Raw genomic sequence first — 21,009 nt, 5'->3', positions numbered from 1 at the left:
GAAGTTGCACTCCATCTTCTGGATCATCGCTCTTGCCCAACATTCTTCCAGTGATCTGGGGAGGGGAAACAAAAGGTTCCACAAAAACACAACACTTATACTTTACATTCCTACTCTAAGCCTTAACGACACTATTCACAGGATATTTACACTTGACCGCCTCCCCCAGTGGATGCTAATAGACCCAGCATTACCTGGGGAGCCAATTTTCAAATTTGCTTGCCCCAAAATTATGCGGACATTATGCCCTTGCTGCACATGTCGAGTTGTGCGGGATCGAGTGGGACTCGTACATCTTCACAACACTCACACCATGGTCATCACATTTCTAGGTCATGGTCCTCATTTTAATCATGCAGGCTGAATCCCGTCGTGGCCGTGGGGTGGGTTACCACAAGATGATGGGGGCATCTCAGGTGCAACCATGCCCACAGGTAAGCTTTAGTCCAACCCAGTCGTTTCTCCGCCCCGCTCCCTTTGATTCCCTCCCCCCTGGTAGCCATCAGCTCTAATCCCGTACAACACTCTGGAAGGGGTCTCACTGGCTCCTCTGGCCTTCCTGGGTCGCCAAGGTCCTACCCGCCTTGGTCGCCCAACCAGACCCTCTCCCAGTTGCCTCCAGACACTGTCACCATTAGCCACCAGGTGGTGAATCTCCTTGAAGGGGGTCGCAATTCCCGCTCACTGTGAGCTTCAGCAATCCCTGTGGACAAGCACATCATCCCCACCCACAAAACGCACATGACTCCCCCACCCCATCGGCCTTACATGTGACACCTGCATTTCTAACACTTCGCCGACCATGACCTTCCCTGTTACCACACCATGTCCAATAAAAAATCAATGTGTGCACCATACATTTCACTTCTTAACTTAAAACAACTCACACAGCACTTCTCACCCGATCCACGCACCAGCCATTGGACAGCCATTTGTGCCCGCTTTGTTACCAATTACCCACTGTCCCGATTGTCACTCTAAAACCCAGCAGAACTTACAAACCCATGCCAATTTTCCCACAATTCATTTTTTTCCACCAAAGGAGGGCACTTCGCCACAACCTCAGCAGCCGAGCATGGCCCTCTATGCTCAGCCCAATCTAGTTTTCCCGACCCCCGACAGTGACCTCCGGACCCGACCTATGAAAGGGCATCTCGGATAGACCTGGCGGTTCAGCAGGAGGATTCACCCTCTCCGAGTCTAAAAGTCTATTGGAGGGTCCCTCCATCGCCGGGTACTGGCAATATCGTTGCATGTGTCCTCTTCGCCCGCACCGGAAACAACTCCCCATAAAAGGCCCCCGTGAGTATCGGTGAAATGTCTCTTCCGGTTCCGGACCCCCTCGGCCATAATTGAATTGCTCTATTGGCTGGGCTGGATCCCGCTGCTTTGGCGCACTAACTACTGGATTACCCTTTATCAAACTTGACAGTTTCTGGCAAATTTCCTGAAACATTTGGGTAATGCCAATTTCTCCCAGCCCCCCTCCCTGATCCTGGATCTCCGCCTGTCGGATCGTCACAGATGGCCTCTCTGGAACCCGACCCGGCCGACTCCACGAGGCCAGCCTGGCCGCGCACTCGGCCGCTCGGTGAACGGTGGGTGGATCCTGTAGCTCCACCAGCGCTTGGACCTCAGGATCAGGAAGAGCAGCTAAAAATTTCTCTAGTGCCAGTCTGTCCCACGCCTCCACTGTAAGGTCCCGATACGCGATCCTGACTGATTGGTAAATGTCCTGTGCCAGCTCCTGCACTGTCTCACCCGGCTTTAATCTGCGGTGCTGGAGCTGGGCCCGCACCAGATCACAGTTTGCCGCGAACCCAAACCGACGGCTCAACGCCTCGCAAATGTGGGAGCTGGTCAACATCCCCTCCGCGATCACGTTTAACACGTCTGCGGCTGGTCCCCGCAACGTTGCCACCAAATTCCCTGTACGTTCCTGCTCATTCCACCCGTTTAGTCGGGAAATGCACTCAAATTGCGTCAGAAAAGCTTCAACGCTCCCTGACCCGTCGAAATTTACCAGGGGGATCACTTTTACGGTGGCCCGCTTCTCAGTTTCCCCCTTGTCCGAATCCAGCCCAGGGATCAAACACCCTTGTGGCTGCGTATCCAATTTCGGAGCCCACTGTGGCCAAAGATGTTTTGTGGTGAGGGTCTCATGGGTCAATTTTGCCTCCTGTTCCAAACGTTGAATGGACCGATTCACCTCTTCCCGCAGGATCTTCTGGGCCCGCACAACCTCCTCCAAGGCTCCGTCGCGAGTTTGTAGCTGCTCCTCAACCAACCCGGACACTCTACTTACAAAAGACGGCTCTACCAGGCCTTTATCCAAAACTTCATCTTGGCTCATAATTTTATCTTGTTCGTCCAAACGAGCCTCCAATCCTTTTACCTCCTCCGCCCAATTCATCCCTTGCTTCCTCAGCTCTCCCCACTCTTCTACTTGCAGCTGCATACGAGCATCCACACAGGCACGATGACGTTCCAGGCTTTCATCCACTTTATCAACCCGAACGTTCGTTGCATCAATTTTATCTACCAATTTTTTTCGTATATTTTCCCCCTCCAATGTAATTTCTACCTTTGTTTCCTCCAATCTATCCTCGAATTTACTTTGTATTTCTCCCAATTTAACATCCACACACTCCTGCATCTCAGTTTTCATTTTCTCCATCTTTTCCCCCAATTCATCCCTCATTAAATCAATCCGTGCACCCAACTGTTCCCCCATTACCCCCAATTGATCTGTCATTTCTGCCCCCTGTGCCGTCATTTTTGCCATTTGTGCCGTCATTTCTGCCCTCTGTGCCGTCATTTCTGCCCTCTGTGTCATGAATTGATTTGCCATTTGTACCGTCATGTCCGCTATTAAACGTTCCAACAGTGTCTGCATCGTCATCGCGCCGGTTTCCGGCGCTGCCGGCTCCGTTACTGGCGATGAAGCACGGTCCACGCTCGGAATGGGGGAGGTTCCAACCCTACCCCCGTCTCTCCCTTCTTCCCCCGACTCGCTGCCAGACACGTGGCCTTCCTCCTCAAACATCTGCACATCCGCCATGGTGCAGAAGTCCCGTTTGCCACCAATTAATTTAAATTTGAAAAATCCCGCCAAAATTTTCCCGCGCTCGCGCGCTTTTCTGTTGTAATTTTATATTCCAATTCGTGGCGAGATTTTAATCTTGGTATATTCTCCCGATACCAAATATAATTTAGAGGGGTTCGAACATCCAACACCCTGACACCAATGTGACGTCCACGGGACTTGAAGTCCCGCCAACGTAGAATGAGCCGAAACGATGGAGGCGGTTTATTTATTTATAACCCAAACATGGCAGTTCTAATCGCTCTACCGCAAACGGGACGAGGAAGTTGGCACGAGTCGCTTTTCATTGAGTTGATGATGTTTATTTGTTTTTATTATTAACCAGAAATAACAAGACTCGGCAAGAAGAGGGATCCGGGGCGATTCGACGGGATGGTGTGGGATCGGGCGTGGGGAAAACACAGACAATTCCAATGAATATACAGATCTCAAACCCTCTAAGGCGCCAAGTTCACACACACACACACACACACACACACACACACACACACACACACACACACACACACACACACACACACACACACACACACACACACACACACACACACACACACACACACACACACACACACACAAAAAAACGTAGCTATTTCTGGTGGTCAGGCTGGACCGTGATGTGGACGCAACTGTCCCTGGATCAGCGTCGGACGAGCTGGCCTTGCTCTCGTCAGGGGAGGGGGGGGCAGGAGAAACCGTGGTGCTGTCGACCTCCTGGTCCTGGCCCAAGTCCGCTCACAGCCGCCAGGGAACCAGTTCTGGCGCCAAATTGCGAGCAGGAGAGGGAGGCAGGTCCGCCCGCCGTTCGACCCCGTACTCCGAGTCAGCAGAACCCCAGAGCCAACCAGGGTGAGGCACGAGGCTCAGCAAGGCTCCAAGACACGATGAAGAACATGATCGAATCAGCACAACAACAAGCACGCTCTCCGCGCAACAGCCTCCACACCCAAAAAAACACGATCTTTTTGTCCCGATCTTCTTCCTCTTCCTTTTCAACCCCGAACAGAACCTTTTTATCCTTGGTCCTCGTCACTTCCAATCGAGCCGTTTTATTGGCCCACCGGCTTTGCCTTCCACCAATCGTGATCACGGGGCGGAGCCATCCGCAGCACTGTCCTGTGACGTCACGGCCAGCCTCCAGAGAATACCAAAAGGGGTTTACGCAGACACACTTACCCTATCCCGTGTCCCTATCTAATTACGTGACAATTATCATTTCCCCCTTGAAGAAATGAACATTTACTAGACAACTTATCACCACTGAATTGCTACTTATTACATCGAGATCCTGGTAAACTCGAACAGCATGGCATACCTAATTAAACATCCTAATTACCCTTTGAATGCATACCTCCCCCTCAAACGTAACAGTATGCGTAATGAAAAATAAAACCTCTCCTCCTTCCCCCAACAACCTCAAACCCATCAAGAACATTGACTATCCGTCAACTCCCTTTCTGCCATTCTCCTCCCAATTTCCTTTTCATTTTCTCCTTCCTCTTCCTCAACTCCACTCTCCTTTTTATCCATCCTCGTAAACCTCCACTTTTTTTTCTAAATCATATTTTCCTCAGTTATCCTTTTCCACAAATATTCATGATATTGTTGGGAATTCGTGCCCACCGGCGTGCAAGCGGCCACGTAACTCGAATCGCGGCACGTCGCCCAACGGACGGACAATTCCGTCATGACCCTCTCGGACTAACGCCGGGAACTAGTCATGGGTGGGTCTTTCGACCTCACCACGATCGTGCCAATCGGCCCCCCGCGTGGGATAGGGTTGTTCGCCAAATTCGACCTACCTAAGTACCCACACGGAGGGTATACCGGGCGATCGCACCTCGCCGCAGGTCGACTTCGGACACGGGCCACTTTAAGCGACCCGTTCCGTACTATCGGGATAACCGAGCGGTGTTATCGTCAACCTCGACAGTTCTGATTAATTATTGGGCGTATTTAGCCCACTACCAACCCTTTACGTGAAGTAAGATGGCGATTCAATTAAAGAAAAGACGAAGCGAAGCGGGAAAAACAGTTCAACATGAGGCACATTTATTCCGCGGCACACGGAGAGCAGACATATACAATTACAACAATTATGCACCAAAAGCAACTGCAAAAGAAACACAACAATGCAGATCTACTACCGACTATGCGAGCACACGGCAACACTTACACAGTTTTACTTTACAGACGGCGCCGACAACACATATACTCAAAAGCAAAAGAAAAAGGCCACCCTCAACTACAAGTGGGCAGACGTGGTCTGTGGGCGCGAGACCGGGCGGAACCTACCCGTCTTGTGATGAGCCGCAAATGTCACGGCGGTGCCCCAACTCCGCGCTCCTCCACGGGTTTCGTTGGCACTGCTTGGAATGGGGTGGGAACGGGGCCCCCTTTCCGCACTATCTCAGCGCGGGGGGGAAAGAGGGGGAATTGTTGATGCTCTGGGGAAAGAGGATAGCTGGCTTGCTTGGGTCCCGCGACGAGCGCCTCCACTGCGACCTCGACCGCGCTCCCGGCTTCACCTCTCTGCCGCTCCCCGACAGGCTCCGAACCTTGACAGACTGACTCTCCTCCAGACCCGTCTTGACTGCTGCTGCCACACTCCGCCGCCGCTACACCTCTCCAACTCGCCCGAGCCCAAAACTCCGCCGCTGCGACACTTCGCCGCCGCCACACCTCTCCAACTCGCCCGAGCACAAAACTCTGCGACTGCCTCCAACTGCTTCCGACCCAAAACTGACTGAATTCGCCCCGCGCTCGGCGCTTTATAGTGCGGCAGGAGAACCCATATGCAAATTTCCGGATCACGATGAGCTCGGGGGCGGAGCCACACTCGCCCATTGGACGGAGGAAAAGTGGGCGTGAACCTCCCCTGATCCTCAAATTTGCATATATCGATTCTACTCCGATGCGCCTGGAGGCGGGGCCAAATCACCCCGTGCTTGCTGATAGGACGGAACAGAAGTGGGCGTGTATCATTCCTGATCCGACTTCCCCTCGGAAAGGCCGCTCTTTGTACCCGCGGCTCAGCGCGTGCCCTGTACGAGGCCAGGACAGCCTGACGCTCGGTGCCCACAAGCAGCGCGGGAACGGCCGCAGAAGGAGAGGCGAAGGTGGTGGAGGGCCTAAAGTGGCGGTGATGGCCATGGCGACGCTTGGAATGGCGGTGATGCGATGTTTACGGGAGCGAGCCATGACGGTAAAGGTCGTGGCTGTTGGCGTTGTTGTTGTTGTGAAGCTGTGTTGTGGTCGGTGGTTGTTGTGTGATGGCGGTTGAGACGTGGTTGGCTCAAAATAAAGATAGAACAGAAAAACGGCTATCTTAAAGGGTCGCAGCCCGAATGAATCATTTATTCCCTCTAAACAACGGGTTTGGGGCTAACTACACATGTACTTCCAGAGATATCTCACCTATCTGAATCACCTATCACCTATCACCTATCTCACGGGACCTGAATGGTGGTTTGCGAATTTCCTCAACCAAAACAATATGTATATGGCCCTTTACCCCTTGTGCAGAGCACAAGGCGGGGTTAAGCAATACGTGACTCAAAATGAGGAGGTATTCGCTCTACCGCGTACCCTTCTAGTGTTAAAAATGTGTTCCTCAGATCACAAAGTGTTGCAGGAAGACCATGCTATTGCAGTTTATTTCTTCATCTGAAATTATGCCTTTCTTTGACATACTCTCTTCAATGTACATTGAAATAGAGGGTGTGCATGTGACATCACCACATTTGCGATCCGTCATCTTGGAGTATAAGTAAACAAAGCGAAACCGCACATGGACTGCATCATGGTGTTTATATTTGTTTAAATATGAGTTCAAATGGTGAATTTTTGCAGTGTATTTTGGTGTAGCAATTGTGCCAAATGGGAAGATTGGTTGTCGTATTATGGACTGTCTAAAGATATCAAGATTTTGACATGGAGGCTTGACTTGGAGTTATGAGGGAACTTCAAGAGAGATTCAGAATGAGATTCTCGCAACAGTGTAAGAAAGGGCAAATTTGTCTTTTATTTCTCAAAATCTAATGATGTATCGATGATATGGAGGTAGCACACTTATCTTTGAGCTGTCTTGTCTGTTGGAAAGAAGATGCTTTTTACAAAATTCCACATGATGACCTGTAAAGTTTAAGGAATTAAAAATATCAGTGATTCTTCTTCTTTTTATGCCGTTCATTACTGCGAGTAGCATCATTTGCTGGGGTGCACCTGTGCCACTGATGCAGTGCCACCTGTAGGTTTGAGCAGGAATTAAGAATTTGTTCCGGGTGCCAGTGATGGCTCGCCTACTCTTCATAAAGGACACCTTTAACATCCACAAACTAAGCTGACAGATAGGACACACAGTTTAACATCTATCCTGGGGACGGCACTCACGTTGATGAACCACAAAGTAAGTGATTGAGGAGTGATTGGCACTTTATTTATTCGCTCCATCTGATCAGGTGAAGAATAGGATTCTTTCCTTTTTGATGATGTCAGAAAAAGAGAGGGCTTTGATTTGTGTTTTTTTTTTGTTTTTTTAAAGATCGTGACAATTTGCAAAAGAAACGCTCATGTTACTTTTATTTTTTCTTTGCCACTAATGATATCATGCACACTGTGTCTGACAGCTCTTCATTTCAAAGTACAGTCCTGGGGAAAGTGACTTTATTGTGAAACCAATTGTGACGCTAAATTGTCATCACTGGAGGCATTTGGGCTGATGTCAAGTGATTGCAAAGGATTAGTAAAAAGGGGTGAATCACATGGGCACTTTGCACACATACATCCTTTGTATTCGTTTGTTGTCTCGTGTTCTACACATGATTAATGATGTTGGCTTTTTATGCATGATTAATGAGGCAATGGAAGCTGTAAAATCAAACTGTAGTATGAAGTTGTATTGCATTTGGTGTTTGTCAAAGGAGTGGCAACTCTGATTCCCTTCGTGGAGCTCACTCATATGCACCCCCAAATGTATATATTATGTTGTGCTCATTACCTTTTTTTCTCTTCTTTAATTTGGGAATTATAATTGACCTGCAATTGCTTTGCATTGTGATCCTTTGCATTGTTTCATGTCCAATTTGGTCTCCATATTTCTTTTTTCAGCAGTTAACTCCAGCTGACGAGAGTAATATGGAAAACCATGGAATACCTTGCTATGCTATCGTTTTAAAAGATTTTGAAGGTTAAACACAGCTTTATTGTTTGTGTGTTAAATAATTTATTGCGCCAAATTTGACCTTTTCCGTAATTTGTCTCACCAAGCCTTTCCCACCACCCCTGTCCCCCCACTATCTAGTTTATCATTTTCTATGGTTTCTTCTTTCCCATTCATTTTTCTCTGTTCCACATTTGGTGGAGAATTTTTTTTTGTTCCGAGCATTCCTAGAACTGTGATCATTGTTATATTCCAGCTAAATGCTGCATTATGTTTTCATAATTGGAGCGTCTACTTCAGCCCTTTTGCCTGTTCAATCGAATGTATTCTTCTTTTGTTATAGTACAGTATTTCTCTTGTGACATAATGCCTGTAAAGCTTTGTGCGAGAGTCCCGTAAGATCGTACAAAGCACAAGAGGTTTGAAGAACTGCATTCATTTTAAAACTCAAAAGTTACTTCTCAATACACATGATTGACATGCTTCATCATTCTTTTTTTATGACAAAGGAGATGATGAGCAATGATCTGGGAAAAAATGATGCCTGGTTATGAATACCTTTATAGCCATTAATAAATCTACCTGGGCTACACTGTAAACCAGCCTATTTCAGTCCACTGAAGAATGACAGCCTCCCTCAACTCATATCCAGGGCTCTTTGGCAAACTCGCAGCGCTTGCCAAGTGCAAACTGACAAGAGTGAGCAATCATGGGAATCAAACCCACTCCAGTTAGTGGATAAATAAACGAGTCTTTAATGACTTGACCAAACAGTCAGCTCCTTTATCTGATCATCCCTTAACATATTAACAAATGCCGTATCCAAGAGAATCCAGCAAAACTACACCGTAGACAGGATTTGGAATTGTTAATCGCATGATGCCTAGTTGTCTTGCTGTTTGTGAAGTTTCAGCTCCACAAGTTTAAAATGTTTAATGATTAATGTTTAATCAAGAGTGAGATGGAGATGCATTGTTTTATTGAAGGCCTGGAGGTAAGAGCGGGCTGGACAGTTGAGAAGCAGGGATATACACATCCGAGCAAACTGAGACAAATGAGTGGTAATGAACAGTACTTGGGAAAACAGAATAAGAGAGGGTCAGTAGATGTAAGTTGGTGATCCTGTGAAACTTAATCCTCCACCAAATAAAGGTTATTCTTTATGAGATGTGCAAATCGTGACAAAACAGCAAGCAGGGCATCTCAGGTTCTTGAAAAATTGTCAGGGATGAAATGGGTTTTTTTTTGGTATACCAAGTCGAGGCTCATGGAGGACCAATGACATCGAATGGATCAGGATGTAATATGATATGACAAAAGAAACAGCAGAAAGAAAGTGGGGAAACACACCAACAGTAGGGTTGAGGGGCAAAATAGAGGGAGACATGGAAAAATAAAGGATGTGGGGGGTAATTTGTAGAAAGGGAGGATGCACAGGGTGGACAAGGTGGTCAAGTTAGGCATGGGAGAATGCACCGGAGCAGCACGTTGCTGCATCCACTTTCCGCCGGAACTCCATTGGCCTCCATCTGGCCATCCCCCTCAGACTTTGGCCCTCCTGCATAGGTACCGACATTGCCACACCCCATGATCCAGTGAATCCATGACACCCCAGGCCCGACCCAGACATATATTGATCTCTGGCGCACAGCATGCTGAGACATGAATATCACTGCCAAGGAAAGTGAATCTCTCCATGACCTCAACATCCTCACCACGAACAGGTACAGACAAGACAGCAGCATCCAAGATGTCAATGAAAGCCTGGATCTTAGTTTTGACCAAGAAAACCCATAATCCAATAGTTTTGACCAAGAAAACCGATAATCCCAGTGGCTCCAACTCCTCATTCAGCTTCTTGAGGGCCCACATCAGGATATCCAGCATCTCCCCAAAGATGATGGAATCATCAAGCTCAGAGATCTTGACATTCTCAAACAATGCACCGTAACTTGATCTGAAAGACACCCCCCCCCCCAGAATCCAGCCCGTGCAAGCGCTGAAAGGTTTGGTGGCCAGTCCACAGCCGTGTCAAACTCCAGTAACAGCTGGAAATAAGTCAGAGATGGAACCACCTCACCTCACAGCACTCTCGGTACCACCTACAGTTCAGAAATCAAATTGATCAGTTTTAGCACTCCATGAAGACCAGGAATCCTCCTCCACAGTCCCAAATAACTGAATTGAATGCTTTGTGCAGATTGACATAGACTGTGAGCAGCCCCTGCCAAAACTCTCATCTGAGTTCAGTGAGGACTATAAGAGCAAAGGATATGGTCAATCGTCGACCTCTTTGGTATAAAGCCCGACTGCTCTGAGCGCTGTTGCTCAAGCAGAGGGTAGCGAACCCGATCAATAATTATCCAAGCAAAGACCTTGCCTGGCACTGAGAGCAGATCACCCTGAGATAACTGCTGCAGTCCTGGTGATCACCTTTCCTTTTCCAGAGAGAGACAAAAAGGCCCCTCTTCCAGTCAATTGGGATGATTCCTGTGTTTCATCAAGCGAGATAATTACACCCCTGACATCCGACTCAACAACTAGTGGGTCAGCCGGGTACAAATGCTCAAAGTAACTGGCACAGCAGGCCTTCACTTCGGACTCCTCTGCCAAGAGCCCACCACTCTCCGCTCCAACAGCAGTACACCGACGGACGGGCTTGAAGGAACACAGTGCACGAAGTCCTTTGTAAGCAGGACAAGAATCACTTGACCACAAGTGATGCTCCACCCCTTCACAGGTTCTTCACTAATAGGCCTTATTGTCCACCCTCAGTGCATGTACAGTTTTATGCCTCAGCTCCCTGAACAGCTCAGCTCTGCCATGAAGCCTGGTGTTGCGACTCTGGTCAATAGTATCCAGTGTCCCTTGGCAGACAAAGTTTTTCTTCACCTGATGCTGGGTTCCAGGACATCCACCGGCAACATCAAAGATGGTAATCTTAAGGCACTCCACAACTCTTCAGAATTCCCCAAAACAACCCCCCCCTCAAATCCCTACTCAGCCTGTTTGCAAACTCCTCAGCTACCCTCTCATTTCTTTAGCTTGTCAACAATCTGCCTCAGCTGGGATGGTACCATTTCCTAGATTTAAGATGTAACTTCAGAGTTGCAGCAACAAGCCTCTGGTCAGCATTGAGGAACTGAGCACTCCAGTCGATCCTGCAGTTCTGGATCATCCTCCAGTGACCACCAACGAGCACATGGTCAGTCTCCTTTGCCACGTTACCAGCGTTAGAATACCAAATCCAGCAATGAGCATGTGGGCATTGAAACCTTGAACCAGCCACCCAAAGGCCATGATTTGCAAAGTCAAGGAACTTGGTGCTATTCTGGTTCACAGTTCCAGACTAATGGGGACCAACACATGCCTCGTAATCATCCATATCAGTTCCAGTACATGCATTGAAATCCCCCAAGACTGGAAGAGTACCTCACTTGGAGCACTGATCAACCAGACTTGACCGTGGCATAGAATGCGTCCTTCACAGTGAGATCATTCGCCTCAGTTGGAGCAAATGCAGAGACCAGAGAAACGACACCCAAGGAGTGATGAATCCTTTGTCTCATAATACACTCGTTGACCGGTGTTACCTCAATTATCATTGGAGTCAGCTTCTTGGACACAGCTCCACAACTCATTGGGCATGGTAACCATCAGTGTGACCACACCAATAGTCTGTGTAATTACCCGCTATGATCTCACCACTATCTGGTCTTTGAACCTCAGAGAGTGCTGCAATACCAATGTTAAAATGCTTGAGCTTAGATGATAACAGAGACATGTAATCATCCTCTCTTAGGGATAGGACATTCCAGGCACCTACCTTAAGGGACCCCCTCAGGTTAACCCAAGGAGACTGCCGTCTGGTGGATGACACCTCAGCACCACCCTGACACACACTACCGCAATCCAACCTGGGAAGGTTACCCCATGTTTTTCCTCCTATCATAAAAGAGTGGGGGGTCCCGAAGGCTTTGTGAAGGGCAGCTGCACAGGAGGTACTCCCAAGGAGTGGGTTTTCAGTTTTCTTTGCTTTTTTTAGTGTTTTGCGGAGTGAAGGGTTTTACAGTGGCCAGAGGCCAAATCCTGTCACCATCCTCCTCATAAAAAGTAACCCAACTGCAGGAGGACGTCCGCAGACACAGTTGGGCACGAGGTGTGGATGGCCGTTGGTTCACAAGGAGCTCCTGGGCCCTTTGACAGGTTTTGTTTTTAATCCTGCTGGGTGTCCATAATCATACAACCGCCTCATCAGAAAACCTGGTGGGGGAGATAGTTTAGTCACTGATAACCCAATCATGAAACAGGTTCGAATAGGTTTACATGGTACCTGTTGCAAGCACAGATCTAATCTGCCTTGACCTGAAAATTTGGCCCAAACAGCTTAATCAATCGACATGAAACTTCACAATTGTGATCTAGTCGTGATGCGGAATATGTTTTAAATTTCAACTTGATCGGACACATGGTCTGGAAGGCAGAATTATTGTTTTTTAAAAAAATCTGAATTATTAATTTTTTTAAATATTTTTTTGCAAAAAGGCTCACTTGGCTGTGCTTGGATGGGTTTGAGGGTAGAGGAGTAGCAGCTGAAAGGCGAATCCTATGCAGGTTCCTGATGACTTCATTTTTGCTTTTTGCTTGTTCGGGTTCCTTTTGGTGACTTCAATGCAGAACTGTACCTCTTTGGTCTCCCATTTGATTTGAATTGAATTTTGTTTTAATCCCATTATAATGTCAATTGAATAATAATTAAAAACATCGTGGGTCAGCGTCAGGTGTCCAATCAAAATAGGACATCTTGGAACCCGGTCATCACTGCCAGCAGTTATAACGTGCCAGTTCTAATTATGTCTCTTATTAATTACGTAACACACCAGTACACCAACGCCCCGTAAAAAAAAAAAACACGCAAAACTGCACAAACACCACACAAAACAAGTTCTGGCAAGGGTCTGCAATTCTGATTGCTCTTTCAAGTTCATACATGTTTTTTTTTTTCAGGTATTCCTGACATGTGAACCTTCTTCAACGAAAACTGATGAGCTTGATCTCCTCAGTTATGAATAAAAAGGTTTATTTGGAAGAATTGTTTCTGCATTATTCGTAATTCATCTAAATGTGACATTATTGGTAGGGGTGAATACTTTTGCAGGTGTGGAAGAAAATAATTATATTCATGTACTCTCAATTATAATTGTTGCTGGTGCTTTATAAATTTAATTTTTATGCTCCAATCAAATTGGCTGTCAGTAATGTTTCTCCTTACCCAAGAGTCTTTTGACCTACATATTGATAAAAGGAATGTCTTACTATGAAACAGGGTGACCTGGTTGATAACACTGCAACTTTTGCCATGATTATGTCATTTTCTCTTTCACCCAGTGGACACGTATTGCAGTTTGAGTTATTTTGCCTAATGCTTATCAACTAACCCTGTAGTTGAGTGGCCAATGTCTCCCCTCCCTTTCTTTGGCATGTCAAGTTGTGTATAAGAAGAATTGCCTCGGGCTTTTGTTTCAGTGAAGTCCATTTGAATGTTTCAGTCAAGCATTCAATGTTCTTCCTCCGTATATATGAAATTAAAGATTCTCCTATGGTATGCTAATCCAACTTGTGGAAATTGAGTTATTTTCCATGACATAGGCCACAGTAAAGTTGGAACCCAGGCTAGACATCCTGTCAGTATATATACCTCTGTACACTCCAAGAGAGTGGCGTGTCCCGAGAGGTCATGAACGCCAACTGCAACCCTTAACTCAGGCCAGATCTTCGCACCCAAAGTTGGTTTACCATACCAGAGAATCGAGCATGGCAGATGGGGAATCGTGCCAGAGACTATGCCGCATTTTATTTTTTGGCCAAGCTCACCAATGCTGGATTTTGTGAGCTACCATACCATTGGGAACTTGGATCAATTGCCCAACGCGAATGCTATTCAGACCCATTCACTTCTGGTCCGGGTTCTTGAGTGACGGTGGCTGGTTCTTTTCAGTGTCTCTGCCAACTTTCTCAAAGATAAGTATTCCGGTTGTTTGTCGCATTTTTACTGTTATTTAGTTTTCTCTGTGTTTACGGTGTGTTTCTAGTTCAGTTTTGTGTTAAAACTTGTGCAAATTGGTAAGTATTCGCTGATCTTTTCATATTGAGTTTCCTTGAGGCCTACCCTTCTTCTCCTCATATGTGTTCACGTTCTTGTTGTATTTTCTTATTATCCCCTTCAGTTTTTAATTTCTCCACTGTAACTCCACTACTACTTCAATTTCCTCCCAACAATACCCTCTGTTTCATGTCTTTAATTATCAAAAAAAGATGAATGGAAAATCATTCATAGAATCAAAATTCAAAAATCACTCCATAGTGATACTTGGCAAAGGTAGGCAAAGTAGAATGGCACTCAGCAAAGGACTTCTGCAACTCATTGGGACTGACACAATCTGTCAACTTCCTGACCCGGATCTCAACCAATGGTACTTCATCTCTTCTGGGCTTGATTTTGACCAACTTCCCAGAAAATGTCTGCTGTTCTTTTGCTCCAATCGTCTCATCTAACCATATGCTTGTGAAAGCGGTCATCTCTGGCCATTATTAGAGAGTGACCTCAGCGCCGACATGTCTGGCATTTCATTCAGGCCAACTGGCAGGGTCTTCAAGCAGCCATAAAACTTCTCGGCTGGTTTCGCATTTCTCCTCTCACCGACATCAACTCATCCTGGGAGTTTTTTTTTCAAAGAAATTTGCTCTCTCTCGTGCACAGATTTATTCCATCTCGTCTTCAGTTATCATACCCTTTCTCCCACGTATGTTACACTGAAGCTTGTGGTGAGGCTGTTGTCGTGAAACAACTTGCCTTCTCCTCGTGGAAGGCAAGTCCTCCTGAAGGCAATCTCAGTTCCTTCCACAAAGCTCAGAACAAGTTTGTGTCTACCCTCAGGAGAGCCAGGAAACAACATCTTTCTCATCTCAAGTCTGAACTCTCAAACCTGTCTCCCTCCTCGAAATCCAGGTGGTATCGAGTTAAGTCTGTTTTTGGTGTATGTTCCCCCTCCATCCCCTCCCTTATCTCAAATGACTGCACAGCTGACACTGCACGTGAAAAGGCTGAGTGACTGAACTCTGTGTTTGCTTCTAAATATTGTCCTAAACCCATTGCTTTCTGCACCCACTTTTTTGTATACATTGTCGAGGCTCATATGAGAGCTAACACACAACGGACAACAAGGAGGGCATGAGACAAGAGGGGCAGGAGAGGGAAGGACAAAACAGTGGGGAACAGAGACATTAGGAGATATTATGTGGAAGGGACAGGGATATTATGTGGAAGGGGGAACAGACGCATTCCATCTGTGGAAGGGAGAGGGATGGGGGAGGGAACATGGGGTATACAAGATGGACACTGTAGGGATATTCAGGAAGGAAAGCAAGGAATTTGAAGGAGGTGAGTTTGGGGTGGATTAATGGGGGGTAGAAAAGATCGAGGTTTTTCATGGGGGAAGATAAAAGGTGGTTCAAATGGTCCTTTTGGAGTGACATCGTGAGAGTGTGAGATTTGACCGGATTGAAAGACATGTTCCACATGTTGGCCCAGTTTGTGATTTTACCCAGATCTGCAGAGAGCGAAGAAGCTGCTGCTTGCTGGTCTGAGAGATGACAGATGGTGGAATCATCAGCAAAGAGATAAGAGGATTTTCCGATGCATATGGCTCTGATTTCATGTCTGGCATTGAGTACCTCTATCCATTGTTGCAAGAGCAGAAGCAGCATATCCAGGTTAGAGTGACCTCGTCTGAAACCAAATTGATGATCGGAAATCAAGCCATTGGAGAAGAGCAACGATTTAATGTCTGAAGTAATGATGGATTCCATAACAACTTACCCCGTCGCACCCAGCTGTTCCTGGACTCTGTCCTTTTCTCCTGACAAGGTGGAGAGAGAGAGAGCTTCCTGTCAAACATCGACTCAGATTCTGCAACCGGTCCAGACGGCATCAGCCCACCTTTCCTCAAAACCTGCTCTTCTGCTCTTTCTCACCCTCTCTCTGTTCTATTCACCCTCTCATTTACTCAAGGTCGTGTGCCATCTGCTTGGGAATCAGCAAACATTACTGTTCTGCATAAAAAGGTGAAAAAATGGATCCCTGTAACGATAGACCAATCAGCCTGCTCCCAATCAGTGTCACCCCTCCTTGGCTTTTTTTCACAAGATCTTGGCTATTCGTTGCTCACCTTGGCGTCTTAGTTTTCTATAGGTTTTCTTGGCGTATAGGTTTTCTATTATCATCGCTTTTCCGAAACCTTGTGAATTCTTGGCTTTTTTCATTGGCTCACCTTGGCATTTATGAAAATGATGAGTGGTCACACTGCTCCCAATTATATCAGCAAGGTCATGGAATCCATCATCGCTTCCGATATCAATTCCTTCCTCTTCCCCAATGGCTTAATTTCTGAGCATTAATTTGGATTTCGACCTGGTCGCTCTACCATAGACATGCTGCTTCTGCTTTCCCAACAATGGATGGAGGTCGGTCCTAAATGACAAACATGAGATCAGAGCCATCTCCCGAGACATATCGTAAGTGTTTGATATGGTCTGGCATCCTGCACTGCTCATCAAACACTCTTCTTATGGTATCCAAGACAATCTCCACTCATGGCTCACAGACTTCCTCTCCTGTCACAGTCAACGTGTGGCTCTTCATGGAATTCTCTCATCTCCTCTTCCTGTCCAGGCTGGAGTTCCTCAAGGAAGTGTTCTTGACCCTGTACCATTTCTGGTTTTCATCAATGATCTCTCTGACTCTGGAAAATCCTCTTTATCTCTTTGCTTATGACTACATCCTCTGCTGTACCATCTCTCATCCTTCAGATTTGCAGGCAGCAGCCTCTTCACTCTCTGCAGACCTGGATAAAACCACAAGCTGGTCACTTGGAATATATCTTGAAATCCTAACAAATCGAATACCCTCACAATGTGTCTCTGAAAAGACCACACAGAACCCCCCCCCATCTACTTTCTCAACAATCCCCTTGAAGAGGTCCTCTCATAGGTCTCTAACCAGTTACAAAGCCCTCATCCACAGTCTGATCGAGTACTGCTCTCCCCTCTCGGGTGGTGCTCCTCCCTCACATCAAGAATCACTGCTCACCTTCACTCTTTCATTCCTCTTTTTTCCCGCCTCTGGAACAAACTCCCACACTCTCTTCAATCCCACTCCTTCCTCAAGGTCTTCAAAACAGCTGTTTGCCACCATCTGTTATCTTCCCTCATCCAAAATCTTCATCTTTACTACCCCCATTAATTCACCCCAACCCCACCTCCTTCAAATTCCCTGCCTTCCTTTTTGAAAGTTCCTGTCATGTCCATCTTATATACCCCGTGTTCCCCGCTCTCCCTCCGCCTTCCACAAATCTCCAATTGTCTTTTTCCCCACTATTTTGTGCTTCCCCTTCCTGGCCCCTCTTGTTTCCTACCTTGTTCTATGTTATGGGTGTTAGCTCTTACACGAGCCTTGGCATGGTTTGCAAAAAAAAACAAAACTTAAGCACCTGTAAACGAAACATGGATCCTGGATTCCTGAATGAAGGAGAGAAAGAATGACAGATATTTAGAGTCAAGGAAGAATAAAATGAGGTGATGAAAGAAACAGCAGGGGATCTGAAACGAGCCCAACCCCCCCCCCCCCAGCAAACATTCGACAGCTTCTGTAGAAGCGATTGTGATCTCTACTCAAACTCGAGTCTACGCCTTGCATCTACTCCAGCTGCATCTGTCCCTCACGTTGTTCTGCATGGCCAGTGAATGCCTCGTTCCGGGGTGAGTGAGCTGATGCCGTTACTTGAGGGTTGGTGATCTCTCCAGTGTGCTGAAACGATTCACCGAGGCCATGCAAATGTGTGCAAAGCCACGTAGAAGAACAAACTGAGGTGAAATGTCAAGAAAAAGGGTGTTGTGGTCTCAGGAAACAAAGGGAGCAATTGATCCCTTTGAATTGAACAATGGGAGCAATTGTGGAGGAATTGATCAATTGTGACGTCATTGATCATTGTGACGTCATGTGATCATTGTGACATCTTCAGAGACGGCACGCAACTCACTCGTGTATTGCTGCCGGTGGTAGCGGCGACAGCAGTGGCAACGGTGTTGATAACGGACCGGTGACGAAGGAAAGGTTCTTGTGGAGGACCAGGTCGAAGGGTTCTTGTGGAGGAATCAGCAGCAGCAGCAGCAGCAACAGCGGCATACTTGTGGAGGAAAGAAGACTTGAGGTTGGAGAGAAAGTGAGGCGAGTGAGGTATCAAACTCCCTTCTGGTGGAACGAAGCAAGAGGTGGAAAAATGTATCTGGGAACAGGCTCTCAAATCTCTGCTCCAGATCAGGTGATCATCCAAGAGAGAGAGAGAGTGATTTTGCCCCCTTCTGGGTCTTATGGGCCCCTCTATATCTCTTCGCTTTAACACAATTCTCTTCCATTCACCTGCCCCTCCTCCTCGCTGGCTGCTGGTCTTTGGCCTTGCAGTGCCATTTTCACGTCATGCGAAAGAATCAAAGCAACTTCTGTCTTTTGGACTTCTGTTTCAACTTATGCTGGTGCATGGTCGTTATTCTGCCACCAGGCGAGGAAATGAGTGAACGTGTTTGTGAGCAGGTGTTGTAATGAATGTGAATTGGAGAGAATGGTGTTAAATGGAAGAGATATAGAGGGCGATGGAAAGGGGGGAAAAAGAAGAGGCACTTATTCTGCTTACACGCACGCGGAACGCATATCGATCACATGAATAGGATTTACCTTACTCAAAACAGAATACTAAACAAAGAACTGACTAATAGCTATGCGTGTGAGCATCCATCCACTCAGGGGTGAGGAGGGTGGGGTGGGTAGAGGGGATGCACAAAGTCCAACCCTGAGCCACAACCGTTAAACTACCCCTCCCTCTCTATTCATCCTCCTCCAATCCTCTTGGTTTTTTTTCCCCCTGCACTTTCTTCCCCCTTATTTACACAACTCCCCCCCCCTACTCTGACCCTGTTTTTGTTTGCAATTGCATTCCTTTGGGAAAAACAAAAAATAATGTGGCTGACCATTTTACCTTAAACGACACTTGTACTTCACATTCGGATGCTGTACGTTTGGGGAGAAAAAAAGTGATATCACAGGGTGGGCACTCTTACATTCATTTGGAGTCCAAAGTCCTTTTTTGGTGGCTTCCTGCTGCCTGGCATTGACCCCTCCCCATAAGCTGGATGGCACTCTTTGGCCTGAAGGACCTGCTTACTTACCCCGGGCCCACATGGCCGCTCAGCACAGGTAAGTGTTTTGGCCCATGAGGCCCACATTTAAAAATGAAAACTCAATGGTCCTCTCTCTCCATGGTCAATTAAATGGTGTTTTTCGGCCCATTGGCCACAACATGGTGGGACCACATGGCCGGTCAACGTTGGAGTCTTCTTGGTCCACGTGGCCTACTTCACTTCAATGAACAAAAAGCAAGGGTCGTCTCGCAGCAATAGCGAGTCTTTTGACGTCCTTGCACTGACCTTTTTCTTAGCAGAAGGCCCGGAAACTGAAAACTCTTGGCCTTCAATGACCTCATGCCAAAAAGAACAACACAGGGGAGTGGCAACATGAAATGGCAGGCAATATGGCAAGGTGGCAGATATTGCATGACAGGAAGGACAAGGCACGTAAATGGGCAATATGGCAAGGCATGGCAAAGGCCAACTGTTAGGCACCTGGGCCAGCAAGCATCACTGGCCTGCCTCTTGTGGTTTCGTGTCAGAGAAAGGGATGGTGTGAGTGGCAATGGATCAGGCGGCTGGCCCTGGCTGTGAGATTTGTTGCCTGCATAGTCCGTGAGCATCAGCTGTGGCTGTATGGACATGTGGCTCATTTTCCTGGCACTGATCCTGCTCACCAGATTCTCTCAGTGAGGGAGTCTCGTGAGTGGAGGAGGCCAATGGGCTGACCACGTGCCTCATGGTTGCAGCAGGTTGATCGGCATCTCAAGGAGATGGGGATGGCCAGACGGAGGCCCCTTGAGTACCGGCAGAAAGTGGACGCAGCGACGCTCTGCTCCAGTGCATGCTCCCATACCTGACCTGAGCTGAGGGGTGGGGGGGGGTGGTTCGGAGAGGATGGATTCTTCATGCCTTCCCCCTTCTGGTGTCCGCTCTGGCATGTGATGATCGGACCCCTCTCTTATGGTGTCCTGCTCACTTCCCTAAACTCCCCGGCCCTATCATAGCCCCAACTAGCTTGGGCCTCTCTATGTCCAGTGCCAGGATAACATCTTATCTCACTGAATCTTTTCTCAAATTGCTCCAGCCCTAGCCTGTCAGTAAACTTGTGTACCCTTTTAAGCAATTGAATCTTTTTTTTTCTTTCATACCAACACATGAATGCCATCCATTCCGAAACAGCTGGATCCCCACTATCTAACCTCTCGGGTTTCCTCAGTAGGGAATCCTTCCCTCCACATTTATCGCTTCACACCATTACACTCTCACATTTCTCTCACTCCTTTCTCACTCACACCCCTACCCAGTACTCTTTTCATACACACACTCATCCCTCAGGAGAGATAATGGTGCTGCGCCCTTCATATTCTTATCCCCTAACTTGCTCATGCATTCCCATCATCTCTTTATCCTAGCACGTTCCTTTTACCTAATCGTTGCGAAGCTATCTACGCACTCATTAATTGTCATCCGTCTCATAATCTCTTCAATGTCTCCTATTCCT

This window comes from Eptatretus burgeri, chromosome 1 (assembly GCF_056783735.1).
Source record: "Eptatretus burgeri isolate ZD-2024b chromosome 1, Ebu_testis_v1, whole genome shotgun sequence".
Classification (NCBI taxonomy): domain Eukaryota; kingdom Metazoa; phylum Chordata; class Myxini; order Myxiniformes; family Myxinidae; genus Eptatretus; species Eptatretus burgeri.
Note: the sequence above shows the minus strand (reverse complement) of the source record.